This window comes from Chaetura pelagica, unplaced genomic scaffold (genome assembly GCF_000747805.2).
Source record: "Chaetura pelagica isolate M959 unplaced genomic scaffold, ChaPel_1.0 scaffold171, whole genome shotgun sequence".
NCBI classification, from domain to species: domain Eukaryota; kingdom Metazoa; phylum Chordata; class Aves; order Apodiformes; family Apodidae; genus Chaetura; species Chaetura pelagica.
The window spans coordinates 984,719-994,217 of record NW_009952066.1 but is presented as its reverse complement, the minus strand read 5'-3'; the positions used below and the strand labels follow the sequence as shown (position 1 = coordinate 994,217).

Sequence of the window (9,499 nt, the reverse complement as noted above, 5' to 3'; positions counted from 1 at the left end):
CAGGGAAGATAAAATATGCTTCTAAAATTAACATCTCATGAAAAAGAAAAAAAAAAGTGAACCTTCCCACCCCAAATACTATTACTTCTTAAAAAAAGAAAGGTATCAGATAAATCCAACTATCCCAGACATTAAGCAATTACTTTTCCTTGGCACAGTATGTTGGATGTGTTGATAAGTAAACGAGCTCACAGCAGCATTTTTTTCTACAATATTTTTACGCTTCAACAGTTTTCCCTGATACAAATACACAAATTAAGTTCATATGAGCCTTTCCTCTCCACGAGGCAAGGAAAACTGAAGTGCAATTTCCCACTTTTCCTTAGGTACTCTACAGAAAGATTTACAAATCTTTATGCTTCCTTCCCATTCCCAGCAAAACGCATTCAACCATTTCTTTACCAACTAGCCAAGCCACAAATATTTAAAACAAGGGAAAAGCAACACTTCAAGCTCTGTCTCCACTTCAGGTTCCTGAGCAAAACAGGAGTAACAATGCAACACGTAACATCCAGTAATTAAGAACTAGCTTGGTATAGTCCTTACCCTCCCCATGACACTACTCCACAAGCAGAACCATTTGTTTCAGCAAAGCTACCAGTAGTATGAAAATACTATATTCTAAGTGCAACAAAGTTTTCTAGCTGGCCCACAAACAAAGATCCGTGCTAATAATACTCAGCATTGGAAGTGTCAGCCACTGAGCCAGAGAAAACTGAGCGTTCTACTTGGGATACACAAAAGGAAGAGACAGGAAATGTTTTTTGTAACTTCAGTCAATACTGATGGCAAGATTCTCACAACAAAGCTTCATGCACTGTGTAGACAACACTGTAATTCATTCTATATCAACAGTTTTCAAAACAAATTGCCAAGAAAAATCCAAAATTATAGCTGGGACAGAAATGCCAAGTAAACAGAACTTGGAACAATTAATTCCCTCATTTGCCACACTATAAAACCAAAGCATCATCTTTGAGAAAAACTGATGTGCTACTTTTTTCAACTTCCAGATGTTTTACAGAGCACTTTATTCAAGTGTTTGTGTAGATATTCCTCAGTATATAAACAATGCAGCAGATAATCATATACAGCTTTTCACAAACAAGTAGCATCACTCCACTGAACCAATAGCAGAGATTTTTTGAATTGCAAAAACACCCCTGTGCCATGCTAAGGACTAGATCAAGGGCTGCATCAACTTATTTTCACATAAGAGATAAAGAGACAACAGTCGGAAGATGAACAAAGAGAAAACAGGGTTACTCACCATGAAGGAGTAACTGTTTCCTTTTCTGTGTGCAGCTCCCCCAGCAGAGCTGGGAAGTTTCCTGGAGATGCCAAGAGAGGTTAGCTAGTGCTGCCACTCAGCACAGGTTTCACATCCTTACACATTTCAAAGGAGTGGTCTTATCCTTGACCTGTAGTCTGAACATCTTCAGTGAAAGGACATCAAGGAAGCTCCTACCAAGGTCTGTAGTGGGAGTATAGCAATCCTGCTCCCTAACTAACCAAGCTGTATTTAACAGGGAGATTAAAATGTGCGTATTCTCTGTGTAACCCTGGTTTTGTTTCCTCAATTCAGTAGCTTGGTGTTACCTTGTTAATAAGCAGGCTGCAAGGAAAGGAAACAAAGTGCAAGGGAACTCAACTGAATATCAGTGAAAGATTTCTCAGCCTTAGAGACTGTCTGCATTTGAAATAATCTTTATTTGCACACCATTAGATATATTATAATAAAGAGGACATTGGTATCGCTCCCAGTGGCCTCTTAAGAAAAAGGGTAGATTGGGTGCATAGAAGCATTATGTATCCCTGAACACATCTCCTGGGGCAGAGGAACCATTATGTTGTGTTTTTGCAGGTGCAGAAAAACCTCTGTGTTCCTTTTTCTTCCACTGCATCAGGGTAATTCACAACGGCTCTGACTCTATAGCCTTTAACACCATAATTCAGCCACAAAAAACTACTGCTGTCACAAAGGATTGCTCCTCATAACCTCTGGCAGCCTCAACTCCTCTTTTCCCTTCCCCTTCTAACTAAAAAAGTAATCCACAGAATGCACTTGAAACCACTGGCATCTCTACTAGAGTTTAAGAACACTATGTGGAATAATAATACAAATACATACTACTGAGTAGTGAAATAGTTTCCTATTCGTTTGTTATGCATAACATTTCAGAAGAGAATTTATCCTCTAAAAAAGATGAGGTTTAAATTCCTTGCTATTTAACAGCTAAAAAAGTCTACACAAAGTGACATTTATTAAAGTTCTATTTCCTACTGAAATTTAAAACTCTTCTTTCAATTCTGACAAGTTTCAATTATGCAGTTTGTGCATGGATCGTGCACTAATTTATTTTCTACTCAACTGCCTGTCTCCTCCCTAAGCACCTGTAACATTCCCAGAAACAGTAAACATTTAAAATAGCATGACCTATGATGAGATTTTCAGAGGTACCCAAATTTCATGTCTTTCATGTAAAACACACATAGGAATTTTGTTACCAAAATTTGGAAGAAAAAAAAGAAAAAAATCACAAAATACACATAAGAACTGCTTGTTCTCTGAAAAAGAACATTATGAAAATTAAATTACTTATGCTCAAGTTCACTCAACAAGGAAATTACTTTTCAAGCACTTCACAACAGCAAGGCTGCTGTGTGTACTGACTGTGTGCATGTGCACACACATAGTAAATGCCTTTGGGTATACTGTGCATGCCCAAGTCAAACATGGGTCAATTTAACAATGTGTTTTCTGTACTAAAAGATATCACTTCTCAGTTCAGAGACTACCAGTCATCAAAATATAAAGTAAGGAATAAGAGAAACCAATTAAACTAGATTGACAGAAGACTCATGAAGGCTGATGCCAATGTATGCACTGGTAGGAAAACAGAAGAGTGTTTATTAAGCTATGAAAATAAGGGCATGATTTGATTCTAACAAAAGGAAGTGTTCTGATTGTATAGGGCTTGATTATAGTGATGATAAAGTCAAATGTTTATGGTAGGGATGAAGGGGAAGGTGAATAAGGCACATACTGTGCTGAGAGTCTGTTACAGATCACCCAACCAGGACACAGAGGCAAATGAAGTGTCCTGTAAGTGACTGGCTGAAGTCTCACTATTGCCAGCCCTTGTTTTGGTTAGGGACCTCAACCTACCAGACATCTGCTGGAAATATAACACAGCAGAAAGCAGGCAGGCTGGGAGGTTCCTTGAATGTGTAGAAGATAACTTCCTGATATCATGGTAAATGAGCCAACCAGGGGAGGTGCCTTGCTGGACCTCATTTTCACAAATAGAGAATTACTGGTGGGAGATGCAGTGGTCAGAGGCTGTCTTGGGGTTAGCGATCATGAAATTGTGAAGTTTTCAGTTTTTGTGATGTAAGGAGGGGGGGTTTAGCAAAACCTCCACCACAGACTTCTGGAGGGCAGACTTTGGCCTGTTCAGGGCACTGGCTGAGAGAGTCCCTTGGGAGACAGTCCTGAAGGGCAAAGAGGTCCAGGAAGGCTGGACACTCTTCAAGAAGGAAATATAAAGGCTCAGGAGCAGGCTGTCTCCATGTATCACAAGATCAAAAGGCAGGGAAGATGGCTGGCTTGGTTGAACAGGCAGCTTTTGCTGGGACTTAGGAAAAAAAGGTTTACCACCTTTGGAAGAAAGGACAGGCAACTCAAGAGGACTACAGAGATCGCATTAGGTCATACAGAGAGAAAATTAGGAAGGCAAAAGCCCAGCTGGAGCTCAACTTGGCCACTAATATAAGGGACAACAAAAAAACCCTTATAAATACATCAACAATGAAAGAAGAACCAGGGAGAATCTCAATCTTTTACTGGATGTGGGGGTGAACATTGCAACCAAGGATGAGGAAAAGGCTGAGAGACTTCATGCCTTCTTTGCCTCCATCTCTATTATAGTCAGACCAGCTTCCTCCAGGGTGTTCAGCCTCCTGAACTAGAATATAAGGATAGAGAGCAGAACAACGCCTCCATAATCCAGGAGGAAGTAGCTAAGGATCTGCTTCCACACCTGGACACACAAGTCTATGGGGCCAGATGACATCCATCCCAGAGTGCTGAGGGAGCTGGCTGGGTAGCTTGCCAAGCCTCTTTCCATCATTTATCAACAGTCTTGGTCAATAGGGGAGGTCCCAGATGACTGAAGACTGGCTAATGTGACACCCACCTACAGGAAGGGCCAGAAGGAGAATCTGAGGAACTACAGGCCTGTCAGCCTGACCTTGGTACCAGGAAAGATCATGGAGAGGCTTGACTGAACTCTTGTGACAAGTGCAGGGCAGCCAGGGGATCAGGGCCAGCCAGCATGGGTTTACAAAAGGGAGGTGACCAGCTTTCTCTCTTTCTCATTCAAGAGGCAGGACCATGTGACCTGCCTCTTGAATGAGAGGAAGGTTGTGGAAAATGTCTACCTGGACTTTGGTACGGCACTGTCTCCCACAGCATTCTCCTGGAGAAGCTGGTGAATCATGGCATAGACAAGTCTACTCTTCACTGGGTAAAAAACTGGCTGGATGGCTGGGCCCAGAAAGTTGTGGTAAATGGAGTAAAATCTAGTTGGCAGCCGGTCACCAGTGGTGTTCCCTCAGGACTCAGTTTTGAGGCCAGTCTTGTTCAGTATCTTTATCAATGTCCTGGATAAAGGGATTGAGTGCACCCTCATTAAGTTTGTAGACAACACTGAATTGGGTGGAAGTGCTGAGCTGCTAGAAGGTAGGAAGACTCTGCAGAGGGACCTGGACAGGCTAGATCGATGTGCCAAGGCCAGTTGTAAGATGTTCAATAAGGCCAAGTGCCAGGTCTTGCATTTTGGTCACAACAACCCCCAGCAATGCTACAGGCTTGGGAAAGAATGGCTGAAGAGCTGCCCAGCAGAAAAGGACCTGGTGGAGAGCTGGCTTAACACGAGCCAGCAGCATGCCCAGATGGCCAAAAAGACCAACAGCATCCTGGCCTGCATCAGGAATAGCATGGCCAGCAGGAGTAGGGAAGTGATTGTGCCACTGTACTCAGCACTGGTGAGGCTGCACCTCAAGTGCAATGCTCTGTTCTGGGCCCTTCACTATAAGAAGGACACCGAGGTGCTGGAGCATGTCCAGAGGAGAGCTACCAAGCTGGTGAAAGGTCTAGAGAACAAGTCATACAAGGAGCAGCTGAGGGAACTGGGATTGTTTAGTTTGAAGAAGAGGAGGCTGAGGGGAGACCTTATTGCCTTCCACAACTACCTGAAAGGAGGTCGTAGGGAGGTGGGTGTTGGCCCCTTGTCCCAAGTGAGTAACAGTAAGACCAGAGCAAATGGCCTGAGGTTGCAGCAGGGGAGGTTCAGACTGGATATTAAGAAGAATTGCTATACTGAAAGAATGGTCAGGCATTGGAAGAGCCTGCCCAGAGAGGTGATTGAGTTACTATCCTTGGAGGTATTCAAGAAACACTAGATGTTGTGCTTCAGGACATGCTTCAGTGGCTGAGGTTGTGGGGCTCTTTTTTCAGTTGTGTTGTCTGGTGGAGTGTGTGGTTGTGTTTGTTTGTTGGGGTTTTTTTGTTTTGTTTTGATGGTTACATGATTATTCTGTGATTCTGTGAACATAGTAGACCAATGCTGGGGAATTTTATTCAATTTCAGCTTAAATAATAAGAAAAAACCAAAACCAATAGCAAATCTTTGTGTATTGACTAATCAAGAAGCAGATCTATTTACAATAGCTAATAAACAAACTACTGAGATACCAACCAGACCATTAACTATGACAAGACAGACACTTTGAAATTACTGGGTACTCTCAGGTGTTTGATATTGAGGAACAAAACACCTGCAAAAGTCCATAGAAATGGACCAAGCAACTTCCCACAAAACTTATCAAAATTAAGTTTCTCTAAGTGAACAGCACAGACTTTGAAACATTGTCTATAAAATTATTTAATTTTAATACACCATCTGTAGTCAAACAAAACAGAATTCTGTGTTAGAAGTACTGCAGTAAAATGTAGTAGTCTCCACACCACATTTGCAACAGCTCTCTTTTCCTGCTATAGAAATACCTTCAGAAGAATTACAACAGAGCACCATGCAGCAAATAACTACAATGTCAGCACAAAGCAGTCTCACATATTCAGCTCTGCAATTTATTTTAAAGTGAAAAGGTTTAGAACTCTGATTCAGAATCACTCTTCTTCCAAAAGAGCACTCATAACTTTTGTTACATTCTCATCCCTTTACAAGACTGACATTTATGTAATACTGAGATTGAAAACTCATCCATACAAAAAACCCAAGCCTCCCAGCTAATGCATGGGACTTTTCCAGAACACAGGTCAATTATGACAACTCAGTGAAATAAGCACTTGACCAGCTTGTGACATCTGTGACATACAGTCAATATGTCATTTTCATAATTAGCTTTCCCTGCTACTTAAAGCAACACAACTTCCTTCCTCCCTCAGTCAGGTCGTCTTGCTTTGTAGTAGTCACTGTCATGACTGAGTCACTCAAACCAGTGATCAAATCAGGCACAGTGGTCTCATGCTGTTCAGTCTTCTTTCCTCATCAAGAGCAGCTTGTTTCTCCTTTTTTCCTGCCACTGCCTTCTCCTGCCTGTCACCCAAACAAGACTGCAAACAGACTCCAAAAACAAGGTCTGCAAGTATTTGAGTAGCTTTCAGTTGCCACCTAGAAAAATAAACCCCAAACATTCAGGGAGAAAAAGGCATCCAACTGGACTCCAGAATAATTTTTTTCACCATAAGAACAGTTAGACATTGGACATAGACCAAGGGAAGTGGTGGATTCCCCTACATTGGACAGTTTTAAGACTCAGCTTGATAGGGTGCTGGGCCATCTCATTTAAACTATAAATATAAAATATTATTACTTAGAAAGATTGGACCAAATGATCCTTAAGGTCCTTTCCAACCTGGCATTCTATGATTCCATCATCTTGATGGCAGGCGCAGCCTGTGGCAGAGTTCACACTAACTGAACCATCAGATCTAGTTCATAATCCCACTACACACAAAGTTTTAAAGTTCATCCCACCCACATGATTACTTTTGCTGAAGTTCAAATGACATAGCTCCAAGCTCTTCCCATCTATGTGACTTTTCTTCATTCAGGCAGCAGACTAAAGGATTATGAAGGAACAAATAACCATCATTTGCCTTTCTTGACATTATCCTCCAGGTATCCTTAACCATCAAGATGAAGGAAAATCTAGCCATTAAGCTACTCAGCTCTGCTTTACAGCCAGCACAAATAACAATACGGTACTACCTGGTGTGAGACCAACTATGGTTCTTTACCAAGTTTACCAATACCTGCATTCAAAAACACTGCCACTTTAGGACAGTGAATATCATCACTACTAGCAGTATGTACTAACTGTGAATATACAGTACTTAAGAAAAGGGTGTTCTGGATAACTTACTTAGTGAAAAGCCCTTCACTCCCACTATATATAATGGGAACAAGCTTGGAAATGTAAACTGCTATCTTACAAAAAAACCAACCAAACATAAAAACCCCAGAAACTCACAACACAGTAACAATTAAGCCAAAACTTTTTTCCAGTTTTAATAGTAAGTTCATCAAAAGACACCTTCTACATTTTAACTGGTAGTGGAAAGAACATCTTCCTTCTTGGTACAATTCCCACCTGTGACCCTTGCTTATATACAGTAACTCCTTAAAATAGAATACATATTTCATAAGAAGCATCATTACAATAAACACCATCCATCCTGATGAACTCAGCCTCATCTCCCAAGATGCTTAAATGATATTGACCTTTATAACTGTTCTTGCTAAGTTGAATAAACTTACAGGGATCTAACATTTCTTTGATACAAAGTGCAAAAGGATGTCCATATTTAGTTCATCTTACTAGGCTAAAGTACAATTCACTGTGGACAAACACACTCTACTTCTGTCACATTGTCTCATGCACTAAAAATCCATGTTCTGTTTGTTATAATTTAGATCACAGAAAGAATAAGAACTGAAGCTTACTCAAAAAAATTCATTCAGCTTCAGTGGGTAAGTTCCAGAGCTCTGTGTAAAGTCACCGAAAAGATAAATTGCCTTATCTATGTTTTTAAAAAGCCCTACTGTAAAGAAAGTTTGGATGCAAGATCTGCTCACAGTGGGCAGATGTTGTTTCATCAATTTGTACAAAGTCTGTCCAAAATCAGATAATGGTGGATTCTAATGCTCTGCAGACACTTAGTGGAATGAACTATTGAATTCCAAAAGTCAGAATGTGTGAGAAAAGTCTGATTTTTATTTCCTTAATAACAAATTTAATTCCATGTGTTCTCACGCAAATTGTCTACATTTAATAAGGCAGCACAGATAAATAACAAAATTAAGCAAATCTTCCATGAAGTATGTAAGTTGTTTAGAAGTTGATTAAAGGCTAACATCCTAATTTGTATATGAAGAACTTACAGACCTTGCCCAATACAAGAAGATAATTCTGAACACCCCAACAAAACCAAAGACAATCTGCACAAACATTCTCTGGTAGCTGCAATTCACTATTCTCACAGGTGAGGCTCTGCCTTCTAACAAATAAGGCTTCAGTTATCAACAATCCAATAACCTAAATGAGGGCGCTAAACTGCTAACTTTTACACAGGCGATTCCTCCTTGATTAATAAATTCTAGTTACAGCAGACTTCTTTGTTGCGTTAAAGACTTCTTGTGCCAAGATAGCCTTCTATTTTCAAGTCCAGGCATCCGAGAACAAAACAACACCAACACCAGAAACTGTCCTTGAACCTGTGAGCCATATGAAATGCAAGTGACTAATGCTTGCTCCCTAACTTATGCCAGGGCAAGAGGCTGGCTGAATCCAGAAGTGATGCTAACACACTCCCACATTTTCCCAGTACAGACCAGGAGCATATTGCTGGTAGAGGAAGAGTCTTGTCTCTTGAAAGCTCTTGGAGTCGTTATTTTAGAAGCTAGCCATAATCAGCCTGAATGCCCTGCACCATCTCTGTAAGTAAAAGATTTCCCAGAATTTCTTACATAGTCAACAGTAAATGGTCTCTATAAAGCTCTCCAGCTTAAATGTTCTAACACACTCAGGAGGAGCCCCTTCCACCGTACAAAAAGCTCACAGAAGCCAAGCACCTGAAGCAATGCATTTGAGACTGAATCAATGTTTCTTAGCACTTTTAGTAGCTGGCACCTGGGCAAAAAAGTCTCAACAGCAACTTAGTCACCAAACACAGATGCAGCCATAGGCTTGACTGAAACCCTCCAGATTTCCAACATGTGATGCAACAACAGGAATACTGAGACCAAACTTGTAATCGCCTCTAACATTAGTATTTCAACATGCTTTCCCAAGGGAGTTAAGGCTAAAGTAGCAATTCTATTAAACAATACTCTGTTTTAAAGCCTGGGCTACTTGCAATGCAACAGGAAGTTCCTGCTACTTACAAAATGGACTTTTACTCAAGCACTTT

At 40.8% G+C, this 9,499-nt stretch overlaps 1 protein-coding gene across 1 annotated transcript in view; it reads right to left on the bottom strand.

Annotated features, from left to right (window-relative positions):
• The window catches only part of PSME4 (proteasome (prosome, macropain) activator subunit 4), a 59,851-nt gene that overhangs the window by 25,272 nt on the left and 25,080 nt on the right, over positions 1–9,499 (bottom strand). The window lies entirely within an intron of this gene.